The sequence below is a fragment of the Phyllobates terribilis genome, unplaced genomic scaffold, assembly GCF_046119375.1.
Source record: "Phyllobates terribilis strain yellow unplaced genomic scaffold, ASM4611937v1 Scaffold_114__1_contigs__length_5359813, whole genome shotgun sequence".
In the NCBI taxonomy this organism is placed as follows: Eukaryota; Metazoa; Chordata; class Amphibia; order Anura; family Dendrobatidae; genus Phyllobates; species Phyllobates terribilis.
Genome location: NW_027362874.1, coordinates 1,776,645 through 1,796,355, shown reverse-complemented (window position 1 = coordinate 1,796,355; position 19,711 = coordinate 1,776,645).

Sequence of the window (19,711 nt, the reverse complement as noted above, 5' to 3'; positions counted from 1 at the left end):
TCCAGAACTTGCTTATTGGAGGAGGCTTTTGGAATACACCCTGAGGGAAGGAGCGAGACACCAGAATCCACACTGTTAGCTCGTAGTGGCAGTGTCTCCCTCCATACTAGTCTGTCAATGGTAGCTTGTTTCTGTGTTTTATATATGTATTTTAGGTGTGTAAACCCTCTTCATGTGTACAGCAGCCTGGAATGAACGCTGCTTAAAAAATAAATTATAGAGTAAGGCCTCATTCAGACTTTCATCAGCTTTGTTTTGCATCCGAGAAGTTCTAAACTTTGATTTGGATCAAAATCCGACAGGTCAACGTGTTTCAGTGAAAAATACGCGGTCCGCAGAAATATGTGAACAGATCTAGACTATAATAGATATGAGTTCTGTGAAAAACATGGATCGAGCTCGTACGAAATCCAACATTTCATTCTATAAATCTACATAAATTAAGTAACGTGCCAAATTGCTTTTTTCTTGGTTTATGTTTTGCGTGTACGGAGGGAAAGTTCCCAGTGCTAGTGTCTAGCTCACTGATTTTCCTTGCTTGGTGCCTGATGTCCCAAAAAACTGACAGTGAGCTATCAATCAAGATAAAGAGGCTGGTTCTGGGCAGGGAAGCAACCTTGGAAGGCTGAGGCTTGGTTAGTGCTACGTTACACCCAGAGCACTCAGAAATGCAGCAACAGATAAAAGATATAGAGGTGTTTATGGATTTAGCTTTCCAAATCCTGCATGGTCATGAATGGGAATTGGAGGGAGAGGTATATCTGATGGATTCCCTTAAATTGTTAATTGGCAATTACAGTTCTCATAGTTGCATATTACTTAATCATTAGAGCTACAAAAATTTGCACTTCAAGCACCAGTAAAACAGAGGCCAAAAAAGATTCCTTAGAGGCATCTGGTCACTATTAGTGATGATCGAGCGTGTTCTATCAACCCCTTCGGCGAGCATGCTCGGGTGCTCGCCGAGTATTTTGGCATGCTTGGCATTTCTTTTAAGGTCGCCGTGCCTGCAAGTGCCACGGCTGTTAGACAGCGTGCTCGCTGAATGGGTTCATAGAACACGCTCGATCATCACTAGTCACTATACATTAGTATACAATAAAAAACAACATATTACATAGTGAATAACACAGATGTGGCACCCAGGGGATGGGGACTACTTGGCGCCCGGGCCTTAATGCCTGGACTTGGGGGATGTCGCGGTGGTCGGCTCCCGGGCCCGTACCCTGGGGTCTCTCTTAAAAAAAAGGGGTTAAATGGAAAATGATAGTTCGTGTCGCCACCTGTGGTGTCTGGTGAGGACCACCAGCGCTGCGGCAGTCCACTGAGGCCGGTGTTACGGCAGCTATGATGGGGTAGCTCCCCACAGGTGGAGCTAGGCCTCAGGGCAGCGGTGTTCGGTAAGGTGCACTATATGGCGGTGACCCAGCCGGTTCCAAGGAAAAATGGGAGACACACTCACGTTTGGCTTCAGTACCTTTTTACTGGTGGAGTTGCGTTACCGCCCGGAGCACTGTAAGATGAGGGGTGCACTGCAGGTCTCTCCCCAGTGAGCAGGTATAGGGCCTCCTGTATCCTTGCCGTTTGTGTAGTTTATGGCCTGTCTGAAACTAGGCCTAACTTAGTCCTTGTGTTGCGCTGGCTGACCTGGTGTTAGGGCCTTTTGCTGAAGAGCACGCTCCTGGTATGGCGGAGCCTCCGTGCCTCCTGGTCCTGTTACGTGTCAGCTCCTGGGCTATCCTGAGACCTGAAGTCTTCCAGGAAAGATCCGGTTGTTTTCCACAGAGGGTATACTGCTCTGCAGACTCGGAGCCGGTGTCCGGTATATTTCTGGGGTGAGCTTATGAAGCTCCTCGGTCCCCGATGCTACTGTTCCACTAGCCTTCGGCCTACTCTGGGCCCTCACTAGGCTATACACTCTGGCAGTAAGCTGGCTGCCCCTTCTGCCGCTCTTTAGAGCGTCGGCAACGCTCCTAGCTGTCTCTCTCTGAGCTGCTTGCAGCAGACTCCAAACAACTCCTCTCAGCAGAAACCTGCTGAGTCACTAACCTTCTGTTTCTCAGCAGAGACTCCTGACTGGACTCACTCCTTAGACAACTGACTGAACTCTCTTCCTGCCTCCACCCCACCCTCCTTTATATATTCCCTAAAGGGCTCCCTCTGGTGGTTCTGAGGTAGGGTGGTGGTGTGTGTATGCTCTGAGGGCCTCTTGTGGAGAAAACCTGAAATGCACCCCCCTTTGGTCTGTGACTCCATGCACAGCAGGGCGTCACATTCCCCCCTAGTTAAAGTCAGCACTCCCGGGCTGAAGCACATTTTGTAAACAATAGAAATAACAAGCTTCTCTTTATGGGAGGTTAGAACACTTGAACGTTGCATAACAAAACATGAATAAAAATATATATATACATTGCAAAAGCAGTAGGCAGTGAGCAACCAGAAAGTCCAAGTCTCTTCCGGAGAGGTTGCTCAAAGGGGCACTCCAGGGAGTGCAAATATTTACAAAGAAAATCTTTGGGCTGCACAAAGTCCTCAGCCTCAGAGTTCATATATAAGGAATAAACAGGTTAGGGTTAAAGTGTCCATATCACTTGAATTGTCCATTCAAAGGGAAGAAATATAAGTTACACACATTAATACAATACGTAGTATAATACATAATACCTCAGGGGTAACTATCTACATTCTCAGAAATTGTACTATTTTATTCAATGTACCTAGCAGGGGGTTTACCTCTCGTGCTGCGTACTGATCTGCGTAATGCAGTGGTCTGTGGGGTATCAATGTCTGTATCATCAGTTACCCTGTCTGCCCTTCGTGTGGGTAAGTTGTAAAATTGCCATAACCTCTCTATGGGACTTGCAAGTGTACCATTGGCTGGGCCTTCTTGCTCTGCTCCAGCCGGAGATACTTCTTGAGCTGGCTCTTCAGCAGCACTTACAGGTCCAACTTGCTGTAAAGAGTTTTCTGGTTGCTGGAAGAAGTGGAGTACTGGGACGATCACCGCTCCTCCTATTTGAGGCCAATCTGCCGGGAAGTCACCTAAGTCAGTATGGATTACTGCTTCTTCAGGTTCCTCCTGGATGATGAGGGGCACTTCTTCTTGGGGTTTTAGCAGATCCGGACACAACTTTAGATGGTCCCGAGATACTGTTGCAGTGGTTCTCCCTCGATCTTTGCTGATCAAACACGTCTTCCTGTTGTCAAACCTTGAATTCAACACAGTGTAGGGTTCTCTCTCCCACTGGTCATCAAGCTTGTGGTTCCTCCGCTTCCTTTTCAATACCACTTCTCCTGGTGTGAAGGGTTCTGCTGGTGCACTTCTGTTGTATTGCGCCTCTTGTTTATCCCTCACCCGAGTGAGACTGTCTTCGACACAGGCTTGTACTCTTCTGTACTGCTCCTGTCTGGCTGTGTCCTAGTCCTTAGTGGTCGCATCAGCTTCAGGTTCTACCACACCAAGCTCCAGGTCCATGGGCAACTTCCCAGGTCTTGCCCGCATTAGATATGCCGGAGTGCAATTGGTGGAGCTTACTGGTATGTGATTATACAGATCCACTAAGTCAGGTAGTAGGTCTGGCCACTGGTTTCTCTCTTCTAGTGGTATGGTCTTCAGTAGATCGATGATGATGTTGTTCATCTTTTCACAGAGACCGTTAGTTTGGGGGTGGTACGGTGTAGTCCTGATCTTTTTACACTCGTACAGATGGCAGAACTCTTTGAACAATTCAGCCTCAAAGGCCGGGCCTTGGTCAGTCAGTACCTGCTCAGGGTATCCATGGGGTCTGCAGAAGTATGCTTGAAACGTCTTCGCTGCTGTCTCTGCTGTCAGGTCTTTGACAGGGGCGACCACCAGGAACCTGGAGTAGTGATCCACCATGGTCAGGGCATAGGAGTATCCTGACCGACTAGGTGACAACAGACATGGTCCAGGGCCACGATCTCCAAAGGGCGAGTCATCTTGATGGGTTGCAGAGGTGCCTTCTGGCTGCTGTAGTCTCTTCTTCTGAGGTCACAGGGTCCACAGTCTCTGCACCACCTCTCAATGGAGCTGCGCATCCCCACCCAGTAGAATCGGCACTTCAACAGGGTCTCTAGCTTTTTCCAGCCAAAGTGCTCCGCTTGATCGTAGTAGGCCTCCAACACCATCTGGATGTCCGTCTTGGGGACCACTATCTGCCACACCATCTTGTGGGTTTTGGGATTGACGTACCTCCGGCACAACTTCTCACGGTAGATAAACAGCCGGCTTCTCTCATTCCACAGCTGCTTTGCTTGGAGAGACGCATCCTTCTCCAGGGAGGAACCTTCTTGGGTTATCAGTTCCTTGATACGGCTGACAACCGGGTCGCTGTCCTGGGTCTCTTTCCAGCTGTGGTGAGGCAAGGGGTTTAACGTCTTACCGCGTTGCCTCCTGGAGGCTCGTAGCTCGTGGGTTATCCCATTCCGGTGGAAGTCAGGTAGTTCAACCTCTTCCAGGTCATCCACTTCTTCTTCTGTGTCTGACTGGTGAGGCATCCTGGACAGGGCATCGGCGTTGGCGTTCTTGCGGCCCGCCCGGTACTTTATGGTGAATTGGTAGTTTGACAGCCGAGCCATCCATCGTTGTTCCATGGCTCCCAGCTTGGCTGTTTCAAGATGAGTTAAGGGGTTATTGTCAGTGTAGGCAGTGAACTTGCTGGAGGCTAGGTAGTGCTTGAACCTTTCTGTAATGGCCCAGACCAAGGCCAGAAACTCCAACTTGAAGCTGCTATAGTTCTCTGGGTTCCTCTCGGTCGGGCGGAGCTTTCTGCTTGCATACGCGATGACTTTCTCCTGGCCATTCTGCTTCTGACTTAGGACAGCTCCCAATCCTTCATTGCTGGCATCAGTATACAGCAGGAACGGTTGGCTGTAGTCAGGGTAGGCTAGGATCTCATCATCTGTCAGGATCTTCTTCATTTCTTGAAATGATTCAGCCTGTTCTTTACCCCAGTGGAACGGGGGATTTCTGCCCTTGGGGGACTGTCCTACCAGGAGGTCTTGCAGAGGTGCTGTTCTCTTGGTGTAATCTTTTACAAACCTCCGGTAGTATCCTATCAGTCCCAGGAACTGACGCACCTCCTTGAGGTTCTTCGGCGCCGGCCATTTCTGGATGGCAGTGACCTTCTCCGGGTCTGGTGCTACCCCTTCTGGACTGACAATGTGTCCCAGGTACTGTACCTTCTTCTTGAGCAGGTGGCACTTGGAGGGCTTCAACTTCATCCCATACTGGGACAGTGACTCAAATACCTCCGCCAGGTGCTTCAAGTGGTCCTCATACGTCTTGGAGTACACAATCACGTCATCCAGGTATAATAACACAGTCTGGAAGTTGCAGTGTCCCAGGCAGCACTCCATCAATCTCTGGAACGTTCCGGGGGCATTGCAGAGTCCAAACGGCATACTGTTGAACTCGCAGAGTCCCATCGGGGTGGTGAAGGCCGTCTTCTCCCGATCCTCCTCAGCCACAGCTACTTGCCAGTACCCACTAGTGAGGTCAAGGGTGGAAAAGTAATTTGCAGACTTCAAGGCAGCCAGGGATTCCTCAATACATGGTAAAGGGTATGCATCTTTATGTGTAATGCGATTTACTTGACGGTAATCTACGCACATTCTCATGCTTCCATCTTTCTTCCTGACTAGAACTAGGGGAGCTGCCCAGGGACTACAACTATCCCTTACTACCCCTGCCTTCTTCATGTCATGCAACATCTCCTTGGCTTTCTGGTAGTGTGCTGGAGGTATAGGCCTGTACCGTTCCTTGATGGGGGGATGGTTGCCTGTGGGGATGTGATGTTGTACCCCCTTAATCCTCCCAAAGTCAAGCGGGTGTTTGCTGAGTACCTGCTCATATTCCTGAACCACCCGGTGTACTCCCTGTTTCTGGTGGGCAGGAGTGGTGTCTGTCCCAACGTGGAGCTGTTGACACCAATCCCCCTCCTGTGTTGTAGGGTCATTATCCTCCACTTGGTCTGGGGAGGTTAAGGACTCCGCCGTGTGAATAGAGTTATTATTTACAGTGTAGAGTTTGGCAATAGTGGCATAACGTGGTAATTTAACCTCGTTTTCCCCATAGTTAAGAAGACGGACGGGCACCCTCCCATTGCGTACATCTACTACCCCCCTGGCGGTTAAGAGTGTAGGTCTGTGCTCTGAGCTAAGGGGTTCTACTACCACCTGGTAGCTCTGTCCTTTAAGACCTATTGCTGCTCTACACCAGATAAGCATTTCACTCATTGGGGGAATTACAATGGGTATCGGGTCAGTTACCTGCACGTTACCAATCTCACCGCCGGTCAGCTTCGCTTGCTGCTGGTACGTCAGGGCTCGGATCTCCTTCTGGATCGCTCTCCTCTGCCCTGGTCTGGCAACGTCAGCGAGCTGTTGGAGTAAAAACACAACCTCCTCCAAACAGTTACCAACAATGTTAGTGCCTAGTACCATATTCAGTCCATTTTCCTCATTGACAGTCTTCACTACAATGAGTCCCTGGTCCTTTAACTCCACTCTCCCCACTTTTACTGCTACATTCTTAACCCCGAGTAGGTCAAGAGGGAGGCCGTTAGAGGCATATACTGAAAAGTCTGGGTTTGGGGGTTGGAGACTGTCCATGGACCAGTATTTGCTCTAGAGGATATCAGGTATGATTGTTACCTGGGATCCGGTGTCCAGCAGGGCAGGTATCGCAATGCCATCAAGTATGATGGATAGGAAAGGTCTTCCTCCCACGAACCTGCGGTGCCAGTCTGAGGGGCCTTCTGAGTCTATTCCTGGGTGCTGGCCCTCGGACCCAGGGTTTGCTCGTTTAAAGGACACTGGTGCACTGTGTGACCTGCCTTCTGGCAGCGGTGGCAGACGAACTCTTGGTGAGGATGGCGCTGGTTGTTGGTCCTTCCTGGGGGTGGCGTTGTCCTCCTCCGGGGTGGCGATGTCCTCCTCCGGGGTGGCGACATCCTCCGGTTCATCCAGGGGACATCCTCAGGGCAATCGGCTAGCAGGATCTTTCCTTCCGTCTCTGGCTCAGTCCGTAGTTGCAGGGCACTCATCACAGTGGCCAGGTTTTTGGTCAGCTGGTGCACTTCTGAGCGCAGACAGTCCAGCTCAGTAGGGGGCGCTGCCTGCACTTTGGCTTCAGCAGCCAGCGGGGAAAAGGTGGGTGCTGCTGGCATTGGAGTGGCCCCACCCTGGTAACGCTGGATAGACGTATCTGCTGTCTCCAGGGGTTGCAGTCCCTTGATAGCCATGTCCTTAAGGGTGTCGAAGGTAGCATCTGGATGGTCCAAGGACCACCAACGCACAGTCCTGCTCTCCGCTTGGGACCTCAGCCCCCGGACAAATTGTTCTTTTAGCATTTTACTCTCATTGGTTATGCTAATTGGACTAACCTGTTTTAGAGCTCGCAGGGCCACCTGTAAACGGCAGGCATAGTCCCGAACGCTGTCCTCCGGCTTCTGAGAGCATTGGTAGAACCTCATCCGGAGGTCTGCCTCAGTGCGGTCCTCAAAGGCAGTCTGTAACTTTTTGAAAATTGTGGACACTGATTCCTGGTCTGTGGCCGACCAAGTCTCTACTTCTCTCTCCGCAGCACCAGTCAATTGTCCCACAACTACTGCAGCTCTTTGTTTGCCGGTCATAGAATACATGTCCAGGATGCTGCATATTTTGCGCTTGAATCCGGACAGGGTGTCCGGCTTGCCGTTGTACTGGGGGAGCCACTTTGCTCCAGGCATGCACGGTAAAGTCAATGGTACAATAGGGGCTACAGGCCCTGGTAATGGGGCGGCTGCTCCGTCTTGCGCGGCGGCGACATCATCGGGGCTGTCAGCCTGGTCAGCGACGTCGGGCTGTTGCTGCAACATCTTGGCGCCCCCCTAGTGAACCGTGGCCTACCTTCCTTCTGTAGGCCGCAGCTCTGCAGGCGGAGGTCTTCGGATAGGACCTTGCGTCGCTTACGTTCCACGTCAGAGCGTTCGCTTGGGCTTCCTGCCAGGACCTGACGCTGCGTCAGTGCGTGGGGCGTGTCCTCGACTTCGCGCGCTTTCAGCGGTTACGCCCTCTAGTTTTCCCGCGGTTACGCCCTTCTTCTCGCATGGCGACCGGAAAGATGGCGGCCAAAGGCGGGAAACTCCAGAAAATGGCGGGAAAAGCTTCACCACTGTGAGTTTTTTACAGTTTCTTAAGGCGCACAGTACCCGGTGGCAACGGGCGCAACTCCTTCTGTTGCCGCGGGCACGCAATCCTGTTCGTGACGCCAGTTAGAGAGATGTGGCACCCAGGGGATGGGGACTACTCGGCGCCCGGGCCTTAATGCCTGGCCTTGGGGGATGTCGCGGTGGTCGGCTCCCGGGCCCGTACCCTGGGGTCTCTCTTAAAAAAAAGGGGTTAAATGGAAAATGATAGTTCGTGACGCCACCTGTGGTGCCTGGTGAGGACCACCAGCGCTGCGGCAGTCCACTGAGGCCGGTGTTACGGCAGCTATGATGGGGTAGCTCCCCACAGGTGGAGCTAGGCCTCAGGGCAGCGGTGTTCGGTAAGGTGCACTATATGGCGGTGACCCAGCCGGGGCCAAGGAAAAATGGGAGACACACTCACGTTTGGCTTCAGTACCTTTTTACTGGTGGAGTTGCGTTACCGCCCAGAGCACTGTAAGATGAGGGGTGCACTGCAGGTCTCTCCCCAGTGAGCAGGTATAGGGCCTCCTGTATCCTTGCCGTTTGTGTAGTTTATGGCCTGTCTGAAACTAGGCCTAACTTAGTCCTTGTGTTGCGCCGGCTGACCTGGTGTTAGGGCCTTTTGCTGAAGAGCACGCTCCTGGTATGGCGGAGCCTCCGTGCCTCCTGGTCCTGTTACGTGTCAGCTCCTGGGCTATCCTGAGACCTGAAGTCTTCCAGGAAAGATCCGGTTGTTTTCCACAGAGGGTATACTGCTCTGCAGACTCGGAGCCGGTGTCCGGTATATTTCTGGGGTGAGCTTATGAAGCTCCTCGGTCCCCGATGCTACTGTTCCACTAGCCTTCGGCCTACTCTGGGCCCTCACTAGGCTATACACACTGGCAGTAAGCTGGCTGCCTCTTCTGCCGCTCTTTAGAGTGTCGGCAACGCTCCTAGCTGTCTCTCTCTGAGCTGCTTGCAGCAGACTCCAAACAACTCCTCTCAGCAGAAACCTGCTGAGTCACTAACCTTCTGTGTCTCAGCAGAGACTCCTGACTGGACTCACTCCTTAGACAACTGACTGAACTCTCTTCCTGCCTCCACCCTCCTTTATATATTCCCTAAAGGGCTCCCTCTGGTGGTTCTGAGGTAGGGTGGAGGTGTGTGTATGCTCTGAGGGCCTCTTGTGGAGAAAACCTGAAATGCACCCCCCTTTGGTCTGTGACTCCATGCACAGCAGGGCGTCACACAGACACTATTCAATACAGCAGGGTTGAGGTGTACTTTGTGGGACAAAATTACAGCATTTTTGAAAGACACCATTCACTTTACTGTGCAACATATAGAAAAAAAAGGGCAATGAATTCCAAATAAAGTGAAATGGTGCAGAAGAAAACGAAAACATTTTACTGCTTTTAACAAATTGTTTGGCTTGTGTTCCAATTTTCTAAGACCGTTTTTAATACCATTTTGGGTTACAACTTTTTGATTGCTCCATCAAATGAATAGTCGTAAGTTACTTACCGGTAACGGGATTTTTCAGAGACCATGACAGCACCACGAGAGAGGGGATCCGCCCACCAAGGAGAGGAAACCTACAGGCTTAAAATGGTGCCACCTCTCTCCCGCCTCAGTTTGGATTACAGAGCATTGAGAGGACCGCCAAGTTAACTGGTTCCCGACCGCCCACTGTAGATAAACGTCCCAACGTCACTGTAGTGATCGCGGCACATAGAAGATAGACAGAGGAGAGGGGGTCGTCTTACTTACCTCTCCGACGACCCCTTATACCTTCCAGGACCTGGTGTTGCTATGGCAGCTGGAGGTCACATGACCGCCTCCAGATCTGCCATATATGGTGTCCTGCCTGGCTCAGCCTGCAGCTGAAGCCTGGCAGGAGACTCTGACTGTGAAACAGTCAGCGAAGATCTCATGTAATGTAATATATGTCTATTTTATTACATGAGATCAGTGATCAGAAAAATAAAAATTAATGTCCAATACAGCGACTAAGTAAAAATGTAAAAAAAAAGTAAAAAAAAATGTTTTTAAACTGTTAAAAAATATCACAAAATAAATAAATAAAATATTAAACCAATAAATCCGTATATTTATGCAAAACCCAAAAAAGTACACATATTTGGTATCGCCGCGTCCGAAACAACCCGATCTATCAAACTGTCACACTAATTAACTCCTTCTGTGCACACCTAATAAAAAGAAATAAAAAACAGAGCAAAAAAATATGCTTTTTCATCATATCGCCAAACAAAAAGTGGAAAAAAATGCGATCAAAAAGCAAAACGGAAATAATAATGGTACCGCTGAAAACGTCATCGTGTTCCGCAAAAAAAAAGCCGCCATTCAGCTCCATCAGCCGAAAAATAAAAAAGTTATAGCGCTCAGAATAAAGCAATGTAAAAAAAATATTTTTTCTATAAAATTGTTTTATTGTGTAAAAGCGCCAAAACATAAAAAAAAATACAGCAAATGTAGTAAACGTACTGACCCGAAGAATAACGCTGCCTGATCACTTTTACCACACACAGAATGGCATAAAAAAAAAACCTTGAAAAACAGTTCCTGAATTGTTGGTTTTTGTTAATTTTACCTCCCAAAAAACGGAATAGAAAGCGATCAAAAAATGTCACGTACCCAAAAATGGTACCAATAACAATGTCAACTCGTCCCGCAAAAAACAAGCCATCACATGACTCTGTCGGCCGAAATATGGAAAAATTATAGCTCTCAAAATATGGCGATGCAAAAACTAGATTTTGCAAAAAAAAGCGTCTCTTAGTGTGTGACAGCTGTCAATCATAAAAACCCAATATAAATCTGGTATCTCTGTAATCGCACTGACCCGAAGAATAAAGTAATCTAAACAGTTATATCACACGAGGAACGGCGTAAAAAATAAATAAAACCAATTCTTCACCTGCTACTAATTTGTTTATTATGTCGCCCAAAGATTGCAGTAAGGCTCTGCTCACATTTATCCTGCGCTCTGCGCTAAGCGCTTACACCAGAGTTTCCGTGTAAATCTCTGAAATATGTGATTCAGCCGGAACCCATGACGGAAGATTCCCTGTAATGAGGCAGATATAGGCCACTGTCGATGCCGTCTGGCCTGTGATCCCACGGTGTCAGTTTTTTTAGGCGTGCATAAAAGTGCGGTTGGCCACAGTTTTGTGCACTCCTGAAAAAAAGGACACCGCTAAACAGAGGCCAGACAGAGTCCAGAGTAACTCTGCTGCAGGGGTTTCATCTGAATTACATCACTTGGAAATTTAGATGGAAACCCCGATGTAAGTGCTCAGCCTAGAGCGCCGGATAAATGTTACGTAAAATGTTCCCAATAAAAGCTTCAACTCAGACCTCAAAAAAAGCTAGTCCCCACTCAGGTCCGTCATCTGTTAAAAATATAAGGGACTTCCAAGTTACTGGTAGCAGAAAGGCTCTGGAAAAGCGAAATGGCCCTTGCCCCCCAAAAGAAATTCAGAAAATTTTGTGCTCCCAAATCCAAATGCCTATTCTACAATAATTTGTTCTCCAATTGTCAAATAGCACTCCGTACCTCCCAGATCTCGCCGTATGGCTGAGCGGTACGATACAGCCACATATGGGGTATTGACACTTTTAGAAGAAATTGTGTGACACATTTCGGCACCAGTTTTACCCATTGCCCTGTGTGAAAATGTAAAATCTGAGGGTAAAACATTTTTTTGTGGTAAAAATATAATTATGCTTTTTTCACTGCCCAATGGTATAAATTTAAAAATGAAAAAATACTCACTACTTCCCTAGATGAATTCCTTGAGAGGCGTAGTTTACAAAATGGGGTCACTTGTGGGGGTTTCTGCTGTTTCGGCATGTCAGCGACTCGTCAAATGTGACATGGTGTCTGCAACCTATCCCAGCCAACATAGCGCTCCTTTCTCTTCCGAACCCTGCCGTACACCAAAGCAGTGGTTTTCCCCCACATATGGGGTATCGGCGTACTCAGGAGAAATTGCACAACAAATTTCATGGTGCAATTTATCCTGTTACCCTTATGATAATGCAAAATTAGGGAATGAAAAACATTTTTTGTGGGAAAAATGTGAAAATTTTATTTTTACAGCTCATTATTATAAACTTCTGTGAAGCACCTTGGCGTTCAAGGTGCTCACCACACATCTAGATAAGTTCCCTAAGGGGTCTAGTTTCCAAAATGGTGTCACTTGTGGGGGGTTTCCACTGTTTAGGCACATCAGGGGCTCCCCAAATGCAACATGGCGTCCGCTAATTATTCAAACAAATTTTACATTCAAAAAGTCAAATGGCGCTCCTTCCCTTTCAAACCCTGCCGTGCGCCCAAACAGTGGTTTGGCTCCACATATGGGGTATCAGCGTGTTCAGGAGAAATTGCACAACAAACTTCATGGTGCAATTTATCCTATTACCCTTATGATAATGCAAAATTAAGGGATGAAAAACGTTTTTGTGGGAAAAATGTGAAAATTTTATTTTTACAGCTCAATATTATAAACTTCTGTGAAGCACCTGGGGGTGCAAGGTGCTCACCACACATCTAGATAAGTTCCCTAAGGGGTCTAGTTTCCAAAATGGTGTCACTTGTGGGGGGTTTCCACTGTTTAGGAACCTCAGGCGCTCTCCAAACGCAACATGGCGTCTGCTAATTATTCAGACAAATTTTACATTCAAAAAGTCTAATGGCGCTCCTTCCCTTCCGAACCCTGCAGTGCGCCCAAACAGTGGTTTTCCCTCACATATGGGGTATCAGCGTGCTCAAGAGAAATTGCACAAAAAATTTTGGGGTCCATTGTTTCCTGTTACCCCTGTGAAAATAAAAAAAATTGGGTCTAAATTAACATTTTTGTGAAAAAAGTTAAATATTAATTTTTTTCTTCCACATTCCAAAAATTCCTGTGAAGCACCTGAAGGGTTAATAAAGTTCTTGAATGTGGTTTTGAGCACCTTGAGGGGTGCAGTTTTTAGAATGGTGTCACTTTCAGGTATTTTCTGTCATAAAGACCCCTCAAAGTGACTTCAAATATGATGTGGTCCCTAAAAAAATGTTTTTGTAAATTTTGTTGGAAAAATGAGAAATAGCTGGTCAACTTTTAACCCTTATAGCTCCCTAACAAAAAAAAATTTTGGTTCCAAAATTGTGCTGATGTAAAGTAGACATGTGGGAAATGTTATTTATTAACTATTTTGTGTGACACATCTCTCTGATTTAAGGGCATGAAAATTCAAAGTTTGAAAATTGCAAAATTTTCAAAATTTTCGCCAAATTTCCGATTTTTTCACAAATAAACGCAAGTGATATCGAAGAAATTTTATGACTATCATGAAGTACAACATGTCGCAAAAAATAATCTCAGAATCAGGGGGATCCGCTGAAGCGTTCCAGAGTAATTACTTCATAAATTGACAGTGGTCAGAATTGAAAAAATTGGCCCGGTCACGAAGGCAAAAACAGGCTCTGGTGCGAAGTGGTTAATAAACACAGCAAACAATCACAAAATTGCCATACCAGACGACACCTGCTGAGTGTGAGATTATAATTAATAAAAGGGGAGTGTTCCCACAAGCGTGAAAGGAGGGAATATAAGGGTGCTGTCATGGTCTCCGAAAAATCCCATTACCGGTATGTAATTTAAGATTTTATCGGTCGACCATGACAGCACCACGAGAGAATTACAGAGATGAAGTAATCTATTGAAGGACCACAGCCTGGAACACTCTTCTCCCAAAGGTGAGGTCAGCCGATACACCCATATCTAACCTATCGTGTCTATGGAATGTAGAGGGACAGGACCAGGTAGCAGCCTTACATATGTCTTCTATCGAGACACCTGTCTTCTCAACCCAGGAGGTCGCCACAGCCTGGGTGGAATGAGCCTTCAGCCCTTCTGGCACTTCCTCGCCGCTAGATGTACAGACCAAAAGTTTGGACACACCTTCTCATTTAAAGATTTTTCTGTATTTTCATGACTATGAAAATTGTACATTCACACTGAAGGCATCAAAACTATGAATTAACACATGTGGAATTATATACTTAACAAAAAAGTGTGAAACAACTGAAAATATGTCTTATATTCTAGGTTCTTCAAAGTAGCCACCTTTTGCTTTGATGACTGCTTTGCACACTCTTGGCATTCTCTTGATGAGCTTCAAGAGGTAGTCACCGGAAATGGTTTTCACTTCACAGGTATGCCTTTTCAGGTTTAATAAGTGGGATATCTTGCCTTATAAATGGGGTTGGGACCATCAGTTGAGTTGTGCAGAAGTCTGGTGGATACACAGCTGATAGTCCTACTGAACAGACTGTTAGAATTTGTATTATGGCAAGAAAAAAGCAGCTAAGTAAAGAAAAACGAGTGGCCATCATTGCTTTAAGAAATGAAGGTCAGTCAGTCCGAAAAATTAGGAAAACTTTGAAAGTGTCCCCAAGTGCAGTTGCAAAAACCATCAAGCGCTACAAAGAAACTGGCTCACATCAGGACCGCCCCAGGAAAGGAAGACCAAGAGTCACCTCTGCTTCTGAGGATAAGTTTATCCGAGTCACCAGCCTCAGAAATCGCAGTTTAACAGCAGCTCAGATTAGAGACCAGGTCAATGCCACACAGAGTTCTAGCAGCAGACACATCTCTTCAACAACTGTTAAGAGGAGACTTTGTGCAGCAGGCCTTCATGGTAAAATAGCTGCTAGGAAACCACTGCTAAGGACAGGCAACAAGCAGAAGAGAGTTGTTTGGACTAAAGAACACAAGGAATGGACATTAGACCAGTGTAAATCTGTGCTTTGGTCTGATGAGTCCAAATTTGAGATCTTTGGTTCCAACCACCGTGTCTTTGTGCGACGCAGAAAAGGTGAACGGATGGACTCTACATGCCTGGTTTCCACCGTGAAGCATGGAGGAGGAGGTGTGATGGTGTGGGGGTGCTTTGCTGGTGACATTGTTGGGGATTTATTCAAAATTGAAGGCATACTAAACCAGCATGGCTACCACAGCATCTTGCAGCAGCATGCTATTCCATCCGCTTTGTGTTTAGTTGGACCATCATTTATTTTTCAACAGGACAATGACCCTAAACACACCTCCAGGCTGTGTAAGGGCTATTTGAACAAGAGGGAGAGTGATGGGGGACTACGCCAGATAACCTGGCCTCCACAGTCACCAGACCTGAACCCAATCGAGATGGTTTGGGGTGAGCTGGACCGCAGAGTGAAGGCAAAAGGGCCAACAAGTGCTAAGCATCTCTGGTAACTCCTTCAAGATTGTTGGAAGACCATTTCCAGTGACTACCTCTTGAAGCTCATCAAGAGAATGCCAAGAGTGTGCAAAGCAATCATTAAAGCAAAAGGTGGCTACTTTGAAGAACCTAGAATATAAGACATATTTTCAGTTGTTTCACACTTTTTTGTTAAGTATATAATTCCACATGGGTTAATTCATAGATTTGATGCCTTCAGTGTGAATGTACAATTTCCATAGTCAAGAAAATACAGAAAAATCTTTAAATGCGAAGGTGTGTCCAAACTTTTGGTCTATACTGTATATGATAGAGAAATGGCCTCCCAATTCCATCTAGCTATGGTGGACTTTGTGACCTTAGACCGTTCCTAGCCCCTTGGTAGGATATAAACAACGAGTTATCTTTCCTAAAGCTTTTGGTAACTGAATGGTACCTAACCACACATCTCCTCACTTCTAACATATGTAACTCCACCTCTTTTTGGTTACTAGGATGTGGACAAAAGGAGGGTAGGAGGACTTCCTGAAGTCTGTGGAAACGAGTAGCTACCTTAGGGAGAGAGAGTGATTTTTAGACCAGATCCTGCCTATTATCCAGAATTTGAGTAAACGGCGAGGCCATAGACATGGCCTGGCTGTCACTAATGCTCCTGGCCGAGGTTAAAGATATTAAAGCGGTCTTAAGAGAGAGAGATTTAAGGGTTGCTGACTATTAGCTCAAACGGAGAGCTAGTCAAGGCCTTTAGAACCAAATTTAAATCCCATGGAACCAAGCTGCTTTTAATAATGAGTCTAGATCTAAAAGCTGCCTTAATGAACCGAGAAACCCAGTAGTTACAAGCTACATCACAGCTATATAGGGCACCCAAGGCAGAAATCTGTACTTTAAGGGTGCTGGTGGATAACCCTAGTTCAAGACCTTTTTGTAAAAACTCCAAAGATTTGTCCTATTGGCACTTCCTCCCCATCAACCCCAGAACCAGAGAAAGACAAAAACTTTCTCCAACTTGTGGCATAAATCTGGGTTGTAACAGGTTTTCTGCTGTGCATCAGGATGGTTACTAGACCTTGGGAAAAACCTTTCTGATTTGGCAGTGTCCTTTCAAGTTCCACACCGTCAAGTGGAGGCCAGTTGCTTGAGGATGGAATATCGGACCCCGGAGAAGGAGATATGGAATCTCTGGAAGAACCCAAGGATCGGAGATGGACATGTTCCTCAGGCATGTGAACCAGGGCCTCCTGGGCCAAAAGGGTGCGATCAGCGGAACCCTGGCCTTGTCCTCCCTGATCTTTCTTATGACTATGAGAAGAAAAGCCAACCGGGGGAGGGGGGGGGGAGTCATACGCCAGGCTGAAATCCCAACGTATCAGGAGAGCGTCCACAGCTAGGGGATTTAGGGAACACAAGATCTTTGTCTTCCGATTTAGTTTTGTGGCAAACGGATCTACCTGACCGGAGGCCCCCCCCCATCTTCGGCTATTTGGGTAAAAATTCCTTGATTTAGTTCCCATTCCCCTTGCATCAGAGGATAGCAGCTTAGGAAATCTGCTCTCATGTTTTCTTTTTCCCTTATATGGAGGGCCATCAGGGAAAGGAGGTGACTTTCTGTAATCTGGAAGAGATGATCTGTCACTCTCATCAGCGATCTTGACCATGTATCCCCCTGGTGGTTCACATATGCTACCGCAACTAGATTATCCAAGAGGATCTTTACATTCTGGCCCTGAAGGAAAGGTAAGAAATTATTCACTGCCTTGTCTACCGCCAGAAGTTCTTTTGCATTGGAGGAGAGACCCTTTTCGATATCTGACCAGGTCCCCTGGGCTACCATATCTCCCAGACGGGCTCCCCACCCTCTCGGACTCGCATCTGTGTTAATTGTTCTAGTGACCCTAAGTACCCAGGGAACCCCTCGAGATAGGTTAGGCTCATCCTGCCACTACTATAAAGATTTTACTGACCGGGGTGATAAGGACATCTTCCCTTCCAAGTGCCCCTTAAGAGAAACTTCATTATGTAGCACATCCCACAGTAGAACTGTGGCGCCCCTGAGGGTTCGACCGCAACAGGGATGCTGCACTTCTGTAATGGAGTGTAGTGTTTCTCCTTCAAGGTAAGAACAGCGTGATGGTCGGGACCCAACCTTTGCATCCAACACCACATTTCTCCACCAGAGGGGGCTAGTATGCACCAGGTGCTGCCCTCCTGGTTACAGGGAGACTGGGGAACCAAGAGTGAGGGGAACCAGTTCGTGGGTGAGGGTGGAGGACTTACAATTTAGTGACACTTTAAATTTCATATTTAATAAAAAGCCATCTTTGGTTTTGGTCTTTGTGCTGTTAATTACTGTGAGGCATTGTGATCTCCCACCCTGAATGTGGATCCTGTGTGGACCTGCAGTGGAAGGAGACACAGCCCTCATATCCCGGCCTTGGGACGAGGGGCAGGTTGCAGACAAGGAATGTCTCAACCCGGTCAAGGACCACGACCAAGAAGGCCCGGAGCTTAAGAGTGTAGCTCCACAGTAAATGGATCCAGGGGAGGATGCAGACGGAGCAGTGTACGCCACCTGTCCTCACCACCTGATATATTCAGAGGGAGTCTGGCTGCAAGAGGGGTACCGGCCCCCGACACCCGACCTTGCTACTCCATGTCCTGGTTGGGAAAGCCCGGTAGGCCCAGAGGATCCCATCGGGTATCGGAAGGAGCGGAGCAGCCACCCGTGCCCTTGTTCTGAGAGGAGTTCAGAGGGAGATCCGGCCTATCTACACACACACAGAGAGGAGAGGATACGGTCTGTAGTTCAGGAACACTCTGGTGCGGGGTCCCGATTGAATGCTTGACTTGCTCGGAGGTTGTCGGACCTTCGTCCCTGGTGACCGCAGGACTCAACGGGGAGCAGGGAGTCGCCTTCCTTCTGCCATCTCTAATGTGAATAAAGCCTTGGAAGTTCACCCCTACGGCCTCCGAACTGTTTATTCTGCGCTACACCGCACGACGCGGCACCCGTACTCCTCTACTACTACCCCCTCCATCCTGTCTCTACCAGCCCTGAGGCCCTGCTCTGCCTGTGGGGAGTAGTAACAACCATGGCTGCCCTAACACCAGGCCTCAGCGGACTGCAGCAGCACTGGTGGCATTCACCAGGTGCCACAGGTGGCGTAGTCGGAATCAGCCACTCAATCCGGATAAGCCCACACCATCCTTTTAATGTGACGGCCCTGAGCACAGGTCGGGTCCGGGCCACGGCTGCACCCCATCTCTCCATCTCAGGACCCGACTCCGAGTCCCCCATCTCCCAGGGTAAACAAAAGGGCTATCGAGTAGAGACGTCACAGAAGCCTGGAATGGTATTGTGCTCACAGAACCCCTGGGAAGCACGATGTCAGGGTACCCAACAGGTACATTGCACCTCTAAGGGATATCAAAGAAATTTGTTATGGCTTTCTTCACCTGGCCCCTCAATTATTGTATTTTAACTTCCGGGAGGTAGCATTCTTGAGATTCATAATCCCCAAAAACTGCTGAACTGTCGAGTAATCTGGATCATGTGCTCGCGGCTCCGGATGAAATCTGTGACACAGTGACGGCAGGGTGAGATATTGCGTGATCTCCACGGTGCCGTCTCTGAGGAATCCCTTACGCTGCGCATTAAAAAGAATATTGCACAGCGACAAGATCCTGCTGAGCAACTGAGAGTTAGAATTGACAACCGACACGTGCGCAGAGTAGCAAGGACTAGCCCAGCCCCTGAAACAGGCATCACTGATGACGCTTCATTCAGGGTGGGGAAAGAGGCAGCAGCAGTGACCGCAGCCTCTGCTCCCTGATCACGTCCGTCTTCATATCCCAGGATGCACTGGGGATTTTCAAGCTAAATATTATCAAACAGGAAGTTGGTAAACAAACAAATATATACACACACACACACACACACACACACATACAAACACACCCCAGTTAGATCAATTTAGATTAACTTTTAATTAAAGTATATTAGAAAAGCAATTAGATTATTACATTAAGTAGAGATTTAGGATTAACTCAGTGTTGGTTTCGGACAACCCCTTTAAATTGTTAATTGAAATAAAAACAGTTCCCCGTTGTATTAATAATAAGTGATTCCAACTGTATTACCACTGGGAGACCCCCAACTCACACTCCTATTTCCCGAGTGCCTTCCATGCCTTGGTTATGGAGGCTTTGGATTACCATCCATACTGTTGGGCACAGATCATGCTTCTTATGTCTTCATCGATCCCCCAGAA